Source organism: Antechinus flavipes, chromosome 1, assembly GCF_016432865.1.
Source record: "Antechinus flavipes isolate AdamAnt ecotype Samford, QLD, Australia chromosome 1, AdamAnt_v2, whole genome shotgun sequence".
Taxonomy (NCBI): Eukaryota; Metazoa; Chordata; class Mammalia; order Dasyuromorphia; family Dasyuridae; genus Antechinus; species Antechinus flavipes.
Window position 1 is genome coordinate 650,971,963 of NC_067398.1, and position 22,866 is coordinate 650,994,828.

Below are 22,866 nucleotides of genomic sequence, written 5' to 3' on the forward strand. Positions count from 1 at the left end.
AATGACCAGTACTGGAAAGGATTGAAATACATTGTTGGTGGAACTGTGAATGGATCCAACCATTCTGGAGAAAAATTTGGAATTATGCTCAAAAAGTTATTAAACTTTTCATACCCTTTGATCCAGCAGTGTTTCTACTGGGCTTATATCCCAAAGATATATATATATATATATATATATATATATATATATATATATATGTATATATATATATATATATATATATATGTGTGTGTGTGTGTGTGTGTGTGTGTGTGTGTATTTATTATTATTATAGCTTTTTATTTACAAGATATATGCATGGGTAATTTTTCAGCATTGACAATTACAAAACCTTTTGTTCCAATTTTTCCCCTCCTTCCTCTCACCCCCTCCCCTAGATGGCAGGTAGATCAATACATGTTAAATATGTTAAAGTATATCTTAAAATACAATACATGTATATATATCCATACAGTTATTTTGCTGCACAAGAAGAATTGGACTTTGAATTAATGTACAATTAACCTGTGAAGGAAACAAAAAATGCAAGCGGACAAAAACAGAGAGATTGGAAATGCCATGTAGTGGTTCATACTCGTTTCACAGAGTTCTTTTGCTGGGTGTAGCTGATTCTATTCCTTATTGAACAAATAGAACTGGTTTGGTTTATCTCATTGTTGAAGAGAGCCATGTCCATCAGAATTGATCATCATATAGTATTGTTATTGAAGTATATATGATCTCCTGGTCCTGCTCTTTTTACTCAGCATCAGTTCGTGTAAGTCTCTCCAGGCCTTTCTGAAATCATCCCGCTGATCATTTTGTACAGAACAGTAATATTCTATAATATTCATACCACAATTTATTCAGCCATTCTCCAATTGATGGGTCTCCACTCAGTTTCCAGTTTCTAGCCACTACAAACAGGGCTTCCACAAACATTTTTGCACATGTGGGTCCCTTTCCCTTTAAGATCTCTTTGGGATATAGGCCAGTAGTAACACTGCTGGATCAAAGGGTATGCACAGTTTGATAACTTTTTGAGTATAGTTCCAAATTGCTCTCCAGAATGGCTGGATGTATTCATAGTTCCATCAACAATGTATCAGTGTTCCAGTTGTCCCATATCCCCTCCAACATTGGTCATTGTCATTTCCTGTCATCTTAGCCAATCTGACAAGTGTGTAGTAGTATCTCAGAGTTGTTTTAATTTTCATTTCTCTGATTAATAATGACTTGGAGCATCTTTTCATATGACTAGAAATAGTTTCAATTTCTTCATCTGAAAATTGTCTGTTCATATTCTTTGACCATTTATCAATTGGAGAATGGCTTGATTTCTTATAAATTAGAGTCAATTCTCTATATATTTTGAAAATGAGGCCTTTATCAAAATCTTTGATTGTAAAAAATATTTTCCCAGTTTATTGTTTCCCTTCTAATCTTTTCTGTATTAGTTTGTTTGTACAAAGACTTTTGTGATCAATAATTATCTCCAATTCTTCTTTGGTCACAAATTCCTTCCTCCTCCACAAGTCTGAGAGGTAAACTATCTTATGTTCTTCTAATTTATTTATAATCTCATTCTTTATGCCTAGATCATGAACCCATTTTGACCTTATCTTAGTGTACAGTGTTAAGTTAAGTACAAGTTAAGGTCAATGCTTAGTTTTTGCCATACTAATTTCCAATTTTTCCAGCAGTTTTTGTCAAGCAGTGAATTCTTATCCTAAAACCTGGGGTTCAAAGAGATCTTAAAAGAAGGAAAGGGACCCACATGTGCAAAAATATTTGTGGCAGTCCTTTTTGTAGTGACTAGAAACTGGAAACTGTGTGCATGCCCATGAATTGGATAATGGCTGAATAAAATATGGCATATGAATATTATAGAATTGTTTTGTAAGAACATGATTTGTTATAGAATTGTTTAGTAAGAAATGATCAGCAGGATGGTTTCAGAGAGGCATGGAGAGACTTAGATGAATTGATGTGAAGTGAAATGAGCAGAACCAGATCATTATACACTGCAACAAAAAGACTATATAATGATCAATTCTGATGGATGTGGCTCTCTTCAATAATGAGATGATTCAAACCAGTTCTAATTGTTCAGTGATGAAGAGCTACATCCGAAAGAGGACTGTGGGAAATGAGTGTGGACCACAGCATAGCATTTTTACTCTTTCTGTTAATGTTTGCTTGCATTTTGTTTTCTTTCTCAGGTTTTTTTCTTCTTCTTGATCTGATTTTTCTTGTGTACAGTGAGAACACTGTATAAATATACATACATTTGTTGGATTTAACATATATTTTAATGTATTTAACATGTATTGGACTAACTGCCGTCTAGGGGAGGGACTGGGAGGAAGAAGGGAAAAATTTGGAACAGAAAGTTTTGCAAGGCTCAATGTTGAAAAATTACCCATGCATCTGTTTTGTCAACAAAAAGCTTTAATAAAAATAAAATAAAATGGGGGAAAATGAATTTAAGAGAGCAAAATGTTCTAGGATGAAGGAAAAGGGAGAAATAGAATGGTGTAAATTATCTTCCATAAAAAGAGGCAAGAAAAAGTTTTTACTGTGGAGGAGGAGAGGAGAGGGTGTTAGTGAAATGTACTTTCATCAGAACTGGCTCAAAGGAAAAATAACATCTACACTCAATATGAATATAGAAATCTAGTTTACCCTTCGAGAAAGAAGGAGGGAATGGAATGTGGGAAGTAGAGAAGGTGATAAAAGGGAGGCCATATGGGAGAGGGAGTGGTCAGTTGCAAAACACTTTTGAGGACGGACAGAATGAAAGGATAAAAAGAATAGAATAAATTGGGGGAAATGCAGTTAGTAATAGTAATTGTAAAAAGAATCTTGCAGCAACATTCTCTGATAAGATCTCATTTCTCAGACATAGAGAAAACTGAGTCAAATTTATATAAAATAAGAGCCATGTCCCAATTGATAAATGATCATAAGATATGATTTATGCCCCCAAAGTTATAAATTCATGCCTATTCTTTGACCTAAAAATACTGCTGTTGGGCATGAATCATAAAAGTGATTCTTCTTCTTTTTCTTTTTTTTTTTTTTTTTTGCTTTTCAAGATAATATTTTTTAATTGTTTTTTTTATTAAAGCTTTTTATTTTCAAAATATATGGATGGTTAATTTTTCAACATTGATCCTTGCATAGTCTTGTGATCCAAAATTTCCCCTCCTTCCCTTTACTCCTTCCCCAATATGGTAAGCAATCCAATATATATTATACATATTGAAATATATATTAAATTCAATATATGTCAATATACTAATATAATTATCTTGCTGCATAAGAAAAATCAAATCAAAAAGGAAAGAAAATGAGTAAAAAAACCAAAATGCAACAACAAAACAGAGGTGAGAATGTTAAGTTGTGACTCATACTCAGTTCCCACAGTTCTCTTTTTGGGTATAGATGGCTCTCTTCATCCCAAGATCATAGGACCTGACTTCAATCATCTCATTGTTGGAAAGTATCATGTCCATCATAATTGATCATCATATAATAATCCTGTTACCCTGTACAGTGATCTTCTGGTTCTGCTCATTTCACTCAGCATCAGTTCATGCAAGGCTCTCTAGGCTTCTCTAAAATCATCTTGTTGATCGTTTTATTATTGTATTATCCTGAAGATGGCTTTTTGTAATCTCTTTGCTAATATTTTATTTAAGATTTTTGTATCAATATTCATTAGGGAAATTAGTCTATAATTTTCTTTCTTTGTTTTCACCCTACTTGGTTTAGGTATCAGCACTGTATCTGAATCATAAATGGAATGTAGTAGGAGTCCTTCTTTTCCTATTTTTCAAATAATTGATATAGTATTGGCATTAATTGTTCTTTTTTTTTAATAACTTTTTATTGATAGGACTCATGCCAGGGTAATTTTTTACAGCATTATCCCTTGCATTCACTTCTGTTCTGATTTTTCCCCTCCCTCCCTCCACCTCCTCCCCTAGATGGCAAGCAATCCTTTACATGTTGAATAGGTTACAGTATATCCTGGATACAATATATGTATGCAGAACCGAACAGTTTTCTTGTTGCACAGGGAGAATTGAATTCAGAAGGTATAAATAATCTGGGAAGAAAAACAAAAATGCAAGCAGTTTATATTCATCTCCCAGTGTTCTTTCTTTGGGTGTAGCTGCTTCTGCCCATCTTTGATCAAATGAAACTGAATTAGCTCTTTTTATCGAAGAGATCCACTTCTATCAGAATACATCCTCAAACAGTATCATTGTTGAGGTATATAATGATCTCCTGGTTCTGCTCATTTCACTTAGCATCAGTTCATGTAAGTCTCGCCAGTCCTCTCTGTATTCATCCTGCTGGTCATTCCTTACAGAACAATAATATTCCATAATGTTCATATACCAGGAATTAATTGTTCTTTAAATGTTTGGTAGAATTCACATGTAAATCCTCTGCTCCTGAAGATTTTTTCCTTAGGGAGTTGATAACTAGTCTTTTCTATTTCTTTTTCTAAAATGGGACTATTTAAATAATTTATTTCCCCTTTTGTTAACCTATTAACCTATATTTTTGTAGATATTCTTCCATTTCACTTAGATTATCAAATTTATTGACATATATGTGCAAAATAACTCCTAATTATTGCTCCAATTTCCTCTTCATTTGTGGAAAGTTCTCCCTTTCAGTTTTTGAGATTAACAATTTGATTTTCTTCTTTCCTTTTTCTAATCAAATTAACTAAAATCTATTTTGCTGCTTTTTTCATAAAACGAACTCTTAGTTTTATTTATTAATTCAATAGTTTTCTTACTTTCAATTTTATTAATCTCCCTTTTTATTTTCAGAAATTCAAATTTGGTATTTAATTGAGGATTTTTAATTTGTCCTTTTTCTAACTTTTTTAGTTGTAAGCCTAATTCATTGATCTTCTCTTTCTCTTTTTATGCATGTAAGCATATAAAGATATAAAATTTTCTCTAACAACCACTTTGGCTGCATCCCACAAATTTTATTATGTTGTCTCATTATTGTCATTCTCTTGAATGAAGTTATTGACTGTGTCTATGACTTATTGTTTTACTCATTCATTCTTTAGGATTTGATTATTTAATTTCCAATTATTTTTGTTCTATTTGTCCCTAGCCTTTTATTACATGTGATTTTTATTGCATTGTGATCTGAAAAAAATACATTTACTATTTTTGCCTTTCTGCATTTGATTTTGAGGTTTTTATGCCCTAACACATGGTCAATTTTTGTATAAGTTCCATGAACCACTGAGAAAAAAGTAAACTCCTTTCTGTCTCCATTTAATTTTCTCCAGAGATCTATCATACCTAACTTTTCTAACATTTTGTTTACCTCTTTAATTTATTTATTATTAATTTTGTGGTTCATTTTATCTAATTCCATGACAGCAAGGCTGAGATCCCCTAGTAGGATAATTTTGCTGTATATTTCTTCTTGCACCTTTCTTAATTTCTCCTCTAGGGATTTCCATGCTATACCATTTGATGCATATATGTTTAGTATTGATATTGCTTCATTATCTGTGGTACCCTTTGGCAAGATGTAGTTTTCTTCCTTATCTCTTTTACTTAGATCTATCTTTGCTTTTACTTGATTTGAGATCAGGATCTGCTCTTATGTTTACTTCACCTGAAGTATAATAAATTCTGCTCTAGCTCTTTATCTTCACTCTGTATGTATCACTCTACTTTAAATGTGTTTCTTGTAAACAACATATTGTAGGATTTTGGCTTTTGATCCAGGCTGCTATCCATTTCCATTTTATGGGAGAGTTCATTCCTTTTACATTCACAGTTAAAATAATAATTTTCTATTTCCTGCCAAACCTATTTACTCTAGTTATGCTTTTCTCTTTCCTTTTCTCCTTCCCTTATCCCAAGTATTTTGTTTTTGATCACAACCTCCTTCAAACCTTCCCCTTTACGGCCCCTCCCCCTTTCTTATACCTTTTCCCTACTATTTCTGTTTTCCTTTCTATTAGCCTTCCCTTTTCTTTTTCCCTTTTCTATAAGGTGAGATAAGTTTCTCTGTGAAACCAAATATGTCTGATATTCTTTCTTTGAGCCAAATCTAATGAGTGAAAGATTCATGCCATGCTCATCCCCCCTCAATTATAATAAGTCTTCTTTGCCTCTTCTTGAGAAGTAATTTCCATTATTTTACTTTCTTTTCCCAGTCCAATCCCATTACCACCTCCAGTTTTTTTTCATATTATCATAATAAAACCAAATTATACCTATACTCTCTAAGTATATCTATATACCATATCAGAAATATAGTTCTCAAGAGTTTTTTTTCCTTTATAACTTTTTATGCTTCTCTTTAGTCCAATGTTTGGAGATAATTTTTGTTTTTTGGTTCAGCTCTGGTCTTTCCATCAGAAATAGATGAAATTCATCTGTATCATTGAATGTGGATCTTTTCCCCTTAAAGATAATGCTCATTTTAGCTGGATAGCTTATTCTTGACTGTAATTTAAATTCTTTGCCTTTCTGAATATCAGATTGCAGACCCTCCAGTCCTTTAAGATGAAAGATGCTAGGTCCTGAGCATTCCTGATTGTGTCTCCTAGATATTTAAATTGTTACTTTCTGACTACTTGCAATATTTTTCCTTTGGTCTGATAGTTCTGAAATTTATTTATTTATTTGTTTTTAAATTAAAGGTTTTTTTGTTTGTTTGTTTGTTTTTTATAAATCATATGCATGGGCAATTTTTCAATATTGAAAATTTTTGTTCCAAATTTTCCCCTTTTTTCTTCTATTTCCTCCCCTAGATGGCAGGTAGTCCAATACATGTTAAATATGTTAAAATATATATTAAATCCAATATCTGTATGCATATTTATGCAGTAATCTTGCAAAAGAAAAATCAGATCAACAAGGAAGGAAAAAAACTGAGAGAGAAAACAAAATGCAAACAAACAATAGAGAAAGTGAGAATACTATGTTGTGGTCCACACTCAGCTCCCATGTTCCTCTCTTTGGGTGTAGATGGCTCTCTTCATCATTGAACAAGTGGCACTGGTTTGAATCATCTCATTGTTGAAGAGAGCCACATCCATCAGAATTGATCATTGTGTAGTCTTGTTATTGCAGTATATAATGATCTCCTGGTTCTGCTCATTTAACTTTGCATCAGTTCATCTAAGTCTCTCTAGGCCTCTCTGAAATCAGGATTTTGGTCATTTCTTACAGAGCAATAATATTTCATAACATTCATATACAATAATTTATTCAGTCATTCATCAATTTATAGGCATCCACTCAGTTTCCAGTTTCCACTACAAAAAGGGCTGCCACAAACATTTTTGCACATGTGGGTCTCTTTCTCTCCTTTAATCTCTTTTTGATATATAATCCAAGAAGAAACACTGCTGGATCAAAGGATATGCACTGTTTGATAACTTTTTGAGCATAGTTCCAAATTTCTCTCCAGAATGGTTCAATCCATTCACAGGTCCACCAACAAGGTATCAGTGTCCCAGTTTTCCCAAATCCTTTCCAACATTGGTCATTCTCATTTCCTGTCATCTTAGCCAATCTAAGAGGTGTATAGGGGTATCTCAGAATTGTCTTAGTTTGAATTTCTCTGATCAATAGTAATTTGGAGCATCTTTACATATGATTAGAAATAGTTTCAATTTCTTCATCTGCAAATTGTCTAGTCATTTCCTTTGACCATTTATCAATTGGAGAATGGCTTGAATTCTTATAAGTTTGAGTCAATTATATATTTTAGAAATAAGGCCTTTATCAGAAACTTTGAATGTAAAAATATTTTACCAGTTTATTGCTTCCCTACTAATCTTGTCTGCATTAGTTTTGTTTCTACAAAAACTTTTTAACTTAATATAATCAAAATTATCTATTTTGTGATCAGTAATGATCTCTATTTCTTCTTTTGTTGCAAATAACTTCCTCCTCCACAGGTCTAAGAAGTAAACTATCCTATGCTCTTCTAATTTGTTTATAATATCATTCTTTATGTCTAAATCATGAACCCATTTTGACCTTATACAGTGTAGTTCTGAAATTTAGCCACAGTAATCCTTGGAGTTTTCATTTTGAGTTCTCTTTCATGAGGTGGTTGGTGAATTCTTTCAATGGCTATTTTACCTTCTGATTCTAGGACACTAGGGCAGTTTTCCTTTATGATTTCCTTTAAAATAAAATCTAGATTCTTTTTTTTTTTCATTATGGTTTTCAGGAAGTCCAATAATTAGATCGTCTCTCCTTGATCTATTTTCTAGGTCAGTTGTTTTTCCTAGGATGTATTTCATATTTTGTTCTATTTTTTCATTCTTTTGGTTTTGTTTGACTGATTCTTGAAGTCTTATTGAGTCATTCATTTCCCTTTGTTCAATTCTAATTTTTAGTGTTTTATTTCATTCAGTTACCTTTTTTTTTTTTTTTTTTTTTTTTTAGCTCCTTTTGTATTTGGCCAATTGAGTTTTGTTCTTTGCCATTTTTTTCCATTTCACAAATTCTGCTTTTCAAAGAGTTGGTATCTTTTTCATATCTATTTTGTGAGGAATTATATGCTTTTTTCATTTCATCAAACCTACTTTGTAGGGAGGTATATGCTTTTCCTATTTCATCAAATATATTTTGTAGGGAGTTATATGCTTTTCCTTCATCAAATCTTTTTTTAAAAGAATTTTCTTATGACTAGCAGGATGAATACAGAGAGGATTGGCTAGACTTACATGAACTGATGCTAAGTGAAATGAGCAGAACCAGGAGATCATTATATACTTCAACAATGATACTGTATGAGGATGTAGTCTGATGGAAGTGGATTTCTTCGACAAAGAGAGCTAATTCAATTTCAATTGATCAAGGATAGACAGAAGCAACTACACCCAACGAAAGAACACTGGGAAATGAATGTAAACTGCTTGCATTTTTGTTTTTCTTCCTGGGTTATTTTTACTTTCTGAATCCAATTCTTCCTATGCAACGAGAGAACTGTTTGGTTCTGCACACATATATTGTATCTCGAATACACTGTAACATATTTAACTTGTATAGGACTGCTTGCCATCTGGGGGAGGGGGTGAAGGGAGAGAGGGAGAAAGTCGGAACAGAAGTGAGTGCAAGGATAATGTTATAAAAAAATTACCCAGGCATGGGCTCTGTCAATAAAAAGTTATAATTAAAAAATGGGAAAAAAAAGAATTTTCTTCAGATCATTTCTGTTTTTCCTTTTCCTTTTTTTCCATACTCTCTTGCAAAGATCTCATTTCCTTTCCCTACTTTTCTTCTTTCTTTTAAGATCCTTTTTGAAATCTTCCAAGAAAGCCTTGTTAAATGGAGACTTCATCTGAAGTTGATCGGCTTTTAGGAACCTCAGGATTTGGTTTGTTCTCTCTCTCCATAAAAGTTGTCTATGGTCAGAGCTATTTTTGCCTTTTTGTTCATTTTTTAAAGGGTTGAGATCTGCTCTTAAGGCAAAGAAGTGACAGCTGCTTTATTTTGCCCTGGCACAGGTATTTTTGACTAGTATTGGATAATCCAGATGCTGAGTTCTTTAGTTGAACTCAATGGCTCACAATTTGCCTTTTATATTCGCTTTTGGGTATTTCACATCTGCTAATACCTGCTTGTAACCAGTACAGAGTAGCTTAAGAGCCTCACAGAAGATTTCCTGGTGTATGCTGTCATACTCTGGCTCCCTGCTCCAGCTCCTTGCCCTGGAGCCCTTGTGATGGCCTGGTTTTGGCAGACTGTTCTCCTGTCCATTTAAAATATACCTGTTCTGAAGTTCTTTTGAAATATCTTCTTCTAGCAATGTTTTATACTGCAGATATTTGTGGGTTCTGTCACTTCAAAACCAGTGTAGAAGCTGAATCTATTATTGGTTTGAGAGAAGGTCAAAGGAGGTCACAGAAAGTCATGTCTGTTCTTCCCCACCTTGGCTCCACCCCCAGAGATTTTTCATTTAAAAAAAAAAAGGAAAAGTGGGATGACCGCATTAGCACCTTGGATACCTGAGAATCAGCCGGAGTCAGGATAAACAAAAGTCCTTGGTCTTTATTCTTGGTCTTTAAAGGTAGAAGTGAATTGGATGGATGCAGAATCTCTACAACCTCCTTCTTCCTTGTCTACCACCAAAGTGACTCTGGCTAGTCTTTCTCCACCCCCTAGTCCCTCCTACAATTCTCTGTATACACAAATTATCTAGCCAGCACAGGATAGTGGGAAGGGCCATTTTCTAAGCATATGCATATATTGTCGAATCAGTAGTTAGCCTTAAGTGCTTGGTTGTCCGACCTCAGTGCATGAACTCAAGAGTTTCAGCCCTTTACAGAAAAGGACTTATAAGTACAAAAATATCTGTGACAAATCTCTTTCCAGGACAAAAAAAATTTCTGGGGGTGAAGCCAAGGTGGAAAAGAACATATATCAATTGGGGATTGGCTTGATAAATTGTGGTTTGTAATTATGATGGAATATCATTGTTCTATGGGAAATGATAAGCAAGATGCTTTAAGAAAAAACCTGAAAAGTCCTCCATGAACTCAAGCAAAGTGAAATGTACTGCATACAAAGCAGTAGTAGTGTTCTGGCATGATCAACTGTAAATGACTTTGCAATTCTTGGCAGTACAATGATCCATGACTATTCTGAAGGACTTAAGATAAAAAATCTTTTTTTAAGCTTTGTATTTTCTTCTTTTTTTATTATAGCTTTTTATTTACAAGTTATATACATGGGTAATTTTACAGCATTGACAATTGCCAAACCTTTTGTTCCAATTTTTCCCCTCTTTCCCCCCATCCCCTCCTCCAGATGGCAGGTTGACCAATACATGTTAAATATGTTAAAGTATAAATTAAATACAATATAAGTATACATGTCCAAACAGTTATTTTGCTGTACAAAAAGAATCAGACTTTGAAATAGTGTACTATTAGCCTGTGAAGGAAATAAAAAATGCAGGCAGACAAAAATATAGGGATTGGGAATTCTATGTAATAGTTCATAGTCATCTCCTAGAGTTCTTTTGCTGAGTGTAGCTGGTTCAATTCATTACTGCTCTGTTGGAACTGATTTGGTTCATCTCATTGTTGAAGAGGGTCACGTCCATCAGAATTGATCATCATATAGTATTGTTGTTGAAGTATATAATGATCTCCTAGTCCTTAAGCTTTGTATTTTCAAAAATATGTTTTCAGCATTCATTCTTGCAAAACCTTGTGTCCCAAATTTTTTCCCTCTCTTCTTTCTCCTCCCTTAGAGTCATCCAATATATGTTAAATATATGTAAATTTTCTATACATATTTCCATAATTATATGATGAAAAATTTTGTCCATACCCAGAGAAGGAACTGATTAGGTCTGAATATTGATTGAAGCATGAGAAAAAAAAAAGAGGACCACGACAACAAGAAGGTGATGACATGACTTGCAAATGAATTAGATTTAAGTGAGGGAGGACTGTGCAAAGTCACCAGGCTCATTCTCTCTTTTGGAGTCATCTGAAGCCAATGGCAAGATATAGATCAGAATGACTGGAGATGCAATGAAAGACCTTGGCCTTTTAGGTCTTTTTCAGGTCTCAGTTTGACTGAGATAGCACCTATTCAGTAATTTAAAACTAGGTAAGAAATGAGGCAAGAAAGGCCTCTTTAACCTAATCCCAAACCAATCACTCTGGGATGGGAGGGCCCTCAGAGTTTCAGATCATAACAGAAACAACTGCTATTTGCACTCCCTCTGAGCCATCAGAGGGTTCAAATGATGACCAAGCCAGTCTTGGATTGGAATTATTGTTAGTCAATCAATGAGAGCCAGAGTGATTTTGGTTTAAAGCATGTTTTTGTTTGTTTGTTTTGTTTTGTTTTGTTTTGTTTTTTGCTGAGGTAATTGGGTTTAAGTGACTTGCTCAGGGTAACAGCTAGGAAGTGTTAAATGTCTGACAGATTTTAACTCAGGTCCTCCTGATTTCAGGGCTGGTGCTATATCCACTGCACCACCTACCTGCTCCAATTATGGTCTTTTAAAAAAGAAATCTGGCCATAAACTCCAAGATATCTTAGGATGTTTTACCAATAAAAATTTAAATTACTTTCTGTGAATCACCTGCAGATAAGGGTATGATACTTGATGTGGACTGAGGGAAAGGAAAGAGGGTGAGCAGGAGTTTAATCCTTCAAAAAAAAAAGATATAGCTAGAATGGATGGATCAAGTGAGAGTTTTTTGAGGATGAGTGATGAAGGTATTAAAAATAAATAGAGTATATATTATATATATAATATAGATATTATAGATAGATATAGATAATAGGGATAATAGAAAGAAGCATTATTTTGAATTAGAATGAGGTTACTTGTATATGGAGAGAAATCTGTCTTTGCAAAGAAAAGGATGGACATGGTAGCAAAAGGCATATGAGTGATGTAAGAGGAGGAGGAGTGAAAAGAAAAGAATCCATGAATGAACTTACATTTTTTCAGTAAAATATGAGTCAAGCTTCTTAGTTAGGTGAGTGGAAAAAGACAGAGCCAATGGAGGTTAAGAGGGATAAAAAGGATCGGAAGAGCCACTTTGAAGAGTGGAATAATGAGGTGATGTGTATAATGAATCTAGTTAGTACAGTTTCATAATTTTCTTCAGCTTCATGCAGTAAATGTTTACATCTCCCAAGGCAATGAAGAGTGGAAGGGATCCAAGGCTGAGGTATATGAGGGCAAGATTTATAAGAGGATGAGGAACTAATGGATTCAGGAGAAGAAAACTCTGTAGACTTAAACCAGTACAGATCAGTTCACCAGTTCACCAAGAGGTCAAGATGGGCAAAGGAAGAGAGTGTAACTAGTGGAGAGGTGATTGCCTGGGGGAAAAAAAAACTGAGGGGTTGGGAGACTGGGATTCATGATGTAGATGAACAACAGGGTTCGGGGTTGCAAAATGATAGAGAGATAAAATGATAATAAATTATCAGTTGAAGAAATTTCAAAACTCACTAACACAGAAGTTATACATCTGTGGATGTGGCAAGATCAAGGTATTTTTGTGGATGACTTAAATGGGGTAGAGAAGTAAGTAGTCATGGAAAATGACTAAGTTGAAGAATAAGGAGTTTAGGGTGTCTGAGAATGCACACACACACATATATATATACACACAACACACTTTCGCACACAAACATATACATATGTATATGTGTACATATATACAAACACACACATATTGTGTGTATGTGCATGTGCGTGTATATGTGTATATACAGAAAGTAGTGTCTCAGTGCTCATCTGCTTTGAAACTCATCAAATTATGTATTCAACACATTTCAATGAGAAAAAAGTGCTTCACCCTTGATGCTTGCTTGGCATTCATCACAATTGTTGATTTCTTGGTTGAGCAATAGGAATGTAAGGTTGGCCAGGTATAATGTTCAGCCCCTGTGACTGCCATTATTCTTGGTCATGGGCAGCTCCTCCACAGTGACAGCAGCAGTGTTCTGGACTGTCAGGTTGGATCCCACAATGCCAAAGTTGTGCCCTTCATGGGCTTGTCTGGTGCAATTCTTGTAGTATGTTGTGGCTGCAGTATAAAGTCTCCTGGCTCCCAAAACAGTAGTACCGGAAGGGACATGGAACAACTGGCATGCTGAGTTAGAGAAGAAGCAGCTGGGGCAGGAGAGGAAGATGGCAGCAGCTGAAGAGGACCTAGGATGCCTGGTAGCTCTGAGCCTGATAGAGGCCAGAGCCTTGGGAATAGAGTATGTGGACTATAGTTTTAGCCTTTACATTCAGGATCTTCACCTCCCCCCACCTCCCAAGGAAGCTTGAATAGCAACAGGTGGAGGCAGATTATAAAGTCAAGATTCCCCTCAGAAAGTGATTTGGGTTGGGAAGGGAGAAGTCCCACTGGGCTGAACTGAACTGGCTTGCTTCTCTGTATCTATGAACCTCACTTGTACTTTTGGGGAGTTGGATGTGTAGGATCATTAGGCTTCACACTAGAAATGTATTTTTTTAATGGCCATGTAAAATTTTAAGAAGAAATATGTTCATTGAAAAATATCTTTCAGGATGCTTTTTTCAGAATTTCTTCTTTTTTTCTTTTTTAAAATAGTATTTTATTTTTCAAAATACATTCCAAGATAGTTTTCAACATTCACTTTTGAAAAATCTTATGTTCCAAATTTTTTTCTCTCTCTCTTTCTTTCCCCCTCCCAAAGACAGCAAGCAGTCCAATATAGGTTAAATTTATAATTTTCTACAATTTAAAATTCTTGTACACTTATTTTCGCAATTTTCATGCTGCATAAAAAAAAAATCTGATCAAAAGGGAAAAAAAAACATGAACAGGAAAAGAAAAACACAAGCAAACAAGAACAACAAAAAAAAGTGAAAATACTATGTTACAATCTACATTCAGTCTCCATAGTTCTTTCTCTGGATGCAGATGACACTTTTCAACAAAAGTGTATTAGAATTATTTATGTTCACCTTATTGCTGAAAAGAGTCAAGTCCATTTCAGTTGATGATCACATAATTTTGCTACTGGGTACAATGTTTTTTTGGTTCTGCTCCCTTCACTCAGTATCAGTTCATGTAAGAATTTCCAGGCTTTTCTGAAATCAGCCTGTTCATCATTTCTTATATGATAATAATATTCCATTACATTCATGTATATAACTTTATATACATTCTCCAATGGATCGGCATCCACTCAATTTTCAGTTCCTTGTCACTACAAAAAAGGATTGCTAAAACATGTGGGTCTTTCTTCTTTCTTTTTGATCTCTTTGGGAAAAAGAACTAGTAGAGATACTGCTGGATCAAAGGGTATACACAGTTTTATAGTCCTTTTGTAATGCCAGAGAAACTGAGGCAGGAGAGAGATTAGATAGTTTTTAATATTATATTAATGGGAGAGTAAAATTGACTGGACAGGACTCTCGTCTCAAATTATCCAGTCAGACAGAGATAAAGATATACTGGGACCAAGGAATCCATGTTGGTCCCAGGGCTGGAGGAGACTGTCATCCCAAAGAATCCAACATCCAGCATACAGCCACCAGCTGCCAGTCTCCAGCCATGGATGGAGGAACCCCCACTTCTTAAATAACTTTTGGAGACAAAGAAGAGGGAAAACGTGGGAAAGCTTCTGTCAGGATAGGGGAGACCATAAACTAAAAAAACAAACAAACCCAGAAACAGGATGTCTGAATACACAGAGATAAAGATGTCAGTGAAATATCTTGAAATATTTTAGAGGGATATTGTAGATTGTTGAGGACAGAAAAGAATCAGGAGGTCTACTCTCTTGTTTATCTTGTTAACAATTTATAACCTTAGAGTAAATGGTCCTCAGTCTTAATGGACCAGAGTGGGATTTACAGCTTAGAGGATTGACACAAAACAGATAAGAGAAACTGAGACAAGGGAAACTAGTGCAGGGAAACTGAGCCAGGACAGTTAAAGAAAACTGTGGCATAACACTTTGGGTATAGTTCCAAATTGCTCTCCAGAATGGTTGGATCATTTCACAACATCAACAATATTGCATTAGTGTCCCAGTTTTCCCTTATCTCCTCCAACTTTCATCATTATCTTTTCCTGTCTTCTTAACCAATCTGAGAGATATGAAGTGGTATCTTGCAGTTGTCTTAATTTGAATTTTAGAGATGTACTCTTTATGGGAAAAACCCATATTCTACTTGCTGTTTTCACCACTCATTTTGCCTTCTGAAACCAATTAACAACAAGTACCAGCATCTGTGGGTGAGTGTGCATATATATGCGTTTACACACATGTATGTATATATGTGTATATGTATACATATGTATGTATGTGTGTGTATGTGTGTGTGAAGAAGTCCATTTCTATAAATATAAACATTGAGGAGAGAGTGAACTCATGAAGTAAATAAAGAAAGGCAGTTTTAAGCAACATCAGAAATGATTGGGTGGTAGATATGGACTGAGAAGCCATTAAGGGAGGAGAGATTAATGAATGATAATAGTAGTGAAAAAATCTGGAAATGGCAGTGAGGAGCAAGGAGTATTGCAACTCTCCCATATTGACCAGTAAGTTAGAGAAATAAGTAAAAGTTCAGCCTGGGTTGAAGAGTGGCCAGGGAAATTTTGTTATCAAGAAACAATTAGTTTTCAGTGAGAGCCAAGGAATAGAAAGAGTGAAAAAGGAAAGGTGTGAAAGTAAAAGCAAGGTTGGAGTCTCTGTAGCAGGTTTATCACATGGTCGAAGGACTAGTTAAATTAGAATGAGGTACTGGTCGGGTTGAGAGGAATGGGAATAAGGGATTAGGCAGTGGAGGGTAGAGAATTAAGTTTGAATGACTTTGGGGGTTTAGAATCATTAGATCATTAGATTATGGCCAGAGGGGAATTTGTTAATTGTTGAGGAATGAGTCCAAGTAGATTTTCATTTTGCATTGGAAGAAAGAAAATAAGCATTTATTAAGTACCTACTAGATGCCAGACATTTAGCTAAGCACTTTTCAAATATCTCATTTGGTTTTCACAACAATCCTAGAAAGGAAATGCTATTTTTATATTAGAGGAAAGTGAGGTAGACAAAAGTTAAGTGATTTGCCCAGGTTCTCATAAGTAATAAGTATCTACATTTAAATTGGAATTCAGAATGATAGCTCTTCTTGGAAGACTTCAGGTCTAATGCACTATCCACTGCACCACTGAAGTGCCTCTGTTCACATAGGACAGAGACTTCCGGCCAAGATGGCGGAGAGGAAATACACTTCTGTGTAATCTCCGTGTTTTTCTCTCACTATTCATTTCATTTCATGCCTCTGAATTAATGCTCGACTGAAAAAAAAACCATACAATTACTTACCAAGAGAAACCATCCTTGAGACTCGTCAAGAAAGGTCTGTTTTTGCGCGAGGGCGGGGACGGTATTTGGAAGCAGTCTGCGGGCAGCAGCGGCAACCAGAGCACAGATAGCAGCTCAGAACCGGGTGGAGCGGAAAGGGGGTAGGACGCGATCGCAGCCGTCTCTGCGGTGAGAGCTTTGCTATAGGAGCAAGTCAGCAGCCCAGCAGAGAAGCTAAAAACACCGGGAGTGAAGAATACAATCCCAAACAGCTGGAGTTTCTCGGGACCTGGCCACCCCTCCCCCACAGTGTCTTAGCCCGCTCGGATCTCAGAGCGCTCGGATCTCAGTGCGCAGGCGCCATAGCACAGTAGGACCTGTGCCTCACGAATACCCTGCCCCTCCCCCAAAGAAAGCAGCCTCCATTCAAGGGGTTTTTTTTTCCTTCTGTTTCTTTGATAGTTTGTCTTTGATAAATAGACAGAATGAGCAAGAAACTGAAAAAGAATTTAACCCTGGACAGCTTTTATACAGATAAAGAGCAGACTCCAAACCCTGAGGAGACTAAAAACAAACAGTCCCCAGGTGAATCCCCGAAGGAAGAGACCTTAGGTCCCTCAGCACAGATGAATCTCATGGAGGAAATTAAAAAGGCTCTCACAAGGGAGCTAGAAGAAAAATGGGAAAAGGAGAGGGAGGCTCTGCAAAAGGAGAGGGAGGCTTGGCAAAAGAGCCTGGAGAAGTCAGTTAAAGAGAGAGTGGATAAAGAAACCAAATCCTTGAAAAATAGGATTAGTGAACTGGAAACAGAAAAAAGCTCTCTAAAAAACAAAATTGGCGAAATGGAAAAAAATTCCACAGAACAAAAGAACTCAATTGGACAATTAGAAAAAGATCTTAAAAAAGTGAGTGAAGAAAATACCTCACTGAAAATCAGGGTCGAACAATTGGAATTGAATGACTCGAGGAGACAAGAAGAATCAGTCAAGCAAATCCAAAAAAATCAAACAATGGAAAAGGATGTGAAATACCTTCTGGGGAAGACAACAGACCTGGAAAACAGATCCAGGAGAGACAACCTGAGAATCATCGGACTTCCAGAAAAGTATGATGAAAAAAAAAGCCTGAACACTATCTTCCAGGAAATTATCAAAGAGAACTGCCCAGAAGTCATAGAAACAGAAGGTAAAATAGACATTGAAAGAATTCATCGATCCCCTACTGAAAGGGATCCTAAAATCAAAACACCAAGGAATATAGTGGCCAAATGCCAGAACCCTCAGGCAAAGGAAAAAATACTGCAAGCGGCTAGAAAAACCCAATTCAAGTATCAAGGAGCCACAATAAGGATCACCCAGGATCTGGCAGCATCCACATTAAAGGATCGAAGGGCCTGGAATATGATATTCCGAAAGGCTAAGGAACTTGGTATGCAACCAAAAATAACTTACCCAGCGAGATTGAGCATCTTTTTCCAGGGAAGAAGATGGACATTCAACGAAATAAGCGAATTTCATCTATTTCTGATGAAAAAGCCAGAACTTAACAAAAAATTTGATCTACAAGCACAGAACTCAAGAGAAATCTAAAAAGGTAAAGATTAATCTTGGGAACTATATTTCGGCTGTAAAGATGTATAAAGAATACATGTATACCTTGTTCTAGAAACTAGTTGTGGAAAGGACATTGTACTAGAAAAAAGGGAAAGTGGGGGTACTACATTTCATGAAGAGGCAAAGAAAACCTAGTAAATCTGAGAGAAAGAATGGAGAGGAATGAAAATAGTGAGTATTTTACTGCTTTCAGAATTGGCAGTAAGAGAAGAATTTTAGACATATTCAATCTATGGTGAAACTTCTCCCACCTCATTGAAAAGTGAGAAGGGAAAAGTGAAAAAGGAAGGAATAAGCTAAGTGGAAGGGAATACGGTAACTGGGAGGGAAAGGGGTAAGTTGGGGGGGGGGAACTCTAAGGGGGGGGAGGGATACTGAAAAAGGGAGGGCTGTGAGAAGCAAGGGGAGCTCACAAGCTTAATACTGGGAAGGGGGGTAAGGGAGGGGGTAAGGGAGTAAGAAGGGAGAAAAGCATAAACCGGGGTTAACAAGATGGCAAGTAATACAGAATTGGTCATTTTAACCATAAATGTGAACGGGGTAAACTCCTCTATAAAGAGGAAGCGGTTAGCAGAATGGATTAAAAGCCAGAATCCTACAATATGTTGTATACAGGAAACACACCTGAAGCGGGGTGATACATGCAGGTTAAAGGTAAAAGGTTGGAGCAAAATCTACTATGCTTCAGGTGAAGCCAAAAAAGCAGGGGTAGCCATCCTGATCTCAGATCAAGCTAAAGCAAAAATTGATCTAATCAAAAGAGATAAGGAAGGGCACTATATCTTGCTAAAGGGTAGAATGAATAATGAAGAAGTATCTATATTAAATATATATGCACCAAGTAGTGTAGCATCTAAATTCCTAAAAGAGAAATTAAGAGAGCTGCAAGAAGAAATAGACAGTAAAACTATAATAGTGGGAGATCTCAACCTTGCACTCTCAGAATTAGATAAATCAAACCACAAAATAAATAAGAAAGAAGTCAAAGAGATAAATAGAATACTAGAAAAATTAGATATGATAGATCTCTGGAGAAAATGTAATGGGGACAGAAAGGAGTACACCTTCTTTTCAGCAGTTCATGGAACTTATACAAAAATTGATCATATATTAGGACATAAAAACCTCAAACTCAAATGCAGTAAGGCAGAAATAGTGAATGCATCCTTTTCAGACCATGATGCATTGAAAATTACATTCAATAAAAAGCCACAGGAAAGTAGACCAAAAAATAATTGGAAACTAAATAATCTCATACTAAAGAATGATTGGGTGAAACAGCAAATTATAGACATAATTAATAACTTCATCCAAGAAAATGATAATAATGAGACATCATACCAAAATGTATGGGATGCAGCCAAAGCGGTAATAAGGGGAAATCTCATATCTCTAGAGGCCTATTTGTATAAAATAGAGAAAGAGAAGGTCAATGAATTGGGCTTGCAACTAAAAATGCTAGAAAAGGAACAAATTAAAAACCCCCAATCAAACACTAAACTTGAAATTCAAAAAACAAAAGGAGAGATCAATAAAATTGAAAGTAAAAAAACTATTGAATTGATTAATAAAACTAAGAGTTGGTTCTATGAAAAAACCAACAAAATAGACAAACCCTTAGTAAATCTGATTAAAAAAAGGAAAGAGGAAAATCAAATTGTTAGTCTTAAAAATGAAAAGGGAGAACTCACCACTAACGAAGAGGAAATTAGAGCAATAATTAGGAGTTACTTTGCCCAACTTTACGCCAATAAATTCGACAACTTAAATGAAATAGAAGAATACCTCCAAAAATATAGCTTACCTAAACTAACAGAGGAAGAAGTAAATATCCTAAACACTCCTATCTCAGAAAAAGAAATAGAACAAACTATCAATCAACTCCCTAAGAAAAAAACCCCAGGACCAGATGGATTTACATCTGAATTCTATCAAACATTTAAAGATCAATTAACTCCAATGCTAAATAAACTATTTGAAGAAGTAGGGATTGAAGGAGTCCTACCAAACTCCTTTTATGACACAGATATGGTACTGATACCTAAACCAGGTAGGCTGAAAACAGAGAAAGAAAATTATAGACCAATCTCCCTAATGAATATTGATGCTAAAATCTTAAATAAAATATTAGCAAAAAGATTACAGAAAATCATCCCCAGGATAATACACTATGACCAAGTAGGATTTATACCAGGAATGCAGGGCTGGTTCAATATTAGGAAAACTATTAACATAATTGACTATATCAACAACCAACCAAACAAAAACCATATGATCATTTCAATAGATGCAGAAAAAGCATTTGATAAAATCCAACAGCCATTCCTAATAAAAACACTTGAGAGCATAGGAATAAAAGGACTTTTCCTTAAAATAGTTAGGAGCATATATTTTAAACCTTCAGTAAGCATCATATGCAATGGGGAAAAACTGGAACCTTTCCCGGTAAGATCTGGAGTGAAGCAAGGTTGCCCACTATCACCATTATTATTCAATATTGTATTAGAAACACTGGCCTCTGCAATAAGAGTCGAGAAAGAGATTAAAGGAATTAGAGTAGGCAATGAGGAAACCAAACTATCACTCTTTGCAGATGATATGATGGTATACCTAGAAAACCCCAGAGATTCTACTAAAAAGCTATTAGAAATAATTCATAATTTTAGCAAAGTAGCAGGATACAAAATAAATCCCCATAAATCCTCAGCATTCTTATACACCACCAACAAAATCCAAGAGCAAGAGATACAAAGAGAAATTCCATTCAAAATAACTGTTGATAGCATAAAATATTTGGGAATCTACCTACCAAAGGAAAGTCAGGAATTATATGAGCAAAATTACAAAAAAGTTTTCACACAAATTAAGTCAGACTTAAATAATTGGAAAAATATTAAGTGCTCTTGGATAGGCCGAGCAAATATAATAAAGATGACAATACTCCCTAAACTAATCTATTTATTTAGTGCTATACCAATCAGACTTCCAAGAAAATATTTTAATGATTTAGAAAAAATAACAACAAAATTCATATGGAACAATAAAAAGTCGAGAATCTCAAGGGAATTAATGAAAAAAAAATCAAATGAAGGTGGTCTAGCTGTACCTGATCTAAAATTATATTATAAAGCAGCAGTCACCAAAACCATCTGGTATTGGCTTAGAAATAGATTAGTTGATCAGTGGAAAAGGTTAGGTTCACAAGACAGAATAGTCAACTATAGCAATCTAGTGTTTGACAAACCCAAAGATTCTAAATTTTGGGATAAGATTTCATTATTTGATAAAAACTGCTGGGATAACTGGAAATTAGTATGGCAGAAATTAGGCAAGGACCCACACTTAACACCACATACCAAGATAAGATCAAAATGGGTCCATGACCTAGGCATAAAGAACGAGATTATAAATAAATTAGAGGAACATAGGATAGTTTATCTCTCAGACTTGTGGAGGAGAAAGAAATTTGTGACCAAAGATGAACTAGAGACCATTACCAATCACAAAATAGAAAATTTGATTATATCAAATTAAAAAGCCTTTGTACAAACAGAACGAATGCAAACAAGATTAGTAGGGAAGTAACTAACTGGGAAAACATCTTTACAATTAAAGGTTCTGATAAAGGCCTCATTTCCAAAATATATAGAGAACTGACTCAAATTTATAAAAAATCAAGCCATTCTCCAATTGATAAATGGTCAAAGGATATGAACAGACAATTTTCAGATGAAGAAATTGAAACTATTACCACTCACATGAAAGAGTGTTCCAAATCACTATTGATCAGAGAAATGCAAATTAAGACAACTCTGAGATATCACTACACTCCTGTCAGATTGGCTAAGATGACAGGAAAAAACAATGATGAATGTTGGAGGGGATGCGGGAAAACGGGGACATTGATGCATTGTTGGTGGAGTTGTGAACGAATCCAGCCATTCTGGAGAGCGATCTGGAATTATGCCCAAAAAGTTATCAAACTGTGCATACCCTTTGATCCAACAGTGTTTCTATTGGGCTTATACCCCAAAGAGATACTAAAAAAGGGAAGGGGACCTGTATGTGCCAAAATGTTTGTAGCAGCCCTGTTTGTAGTGGCTAGAAACTGGAAAATGAATGGATGCCCATCAATTGGAGAATGGCTGGGTAAATTGTGGTATATGAATGTTATGGAATATTATTGCTCTGTAAGGAATGACCAGCAGGATGAATACAGAGAGGCTTGGAGAGACCTACATGGACTGATGCTAAGTGAGATGAGCAGAACCAGGAGATCATTATACACTTCGACAACGATATTGTATGAGGATGTATTCTGATGGAAGTGGATTTCTCTGACAAAGAGACTTAACTGAGTTTCATTGGAGAAATGATGGACAGAAACAGCTACACCCAAAGAAGGAATACTGGGAAATGAA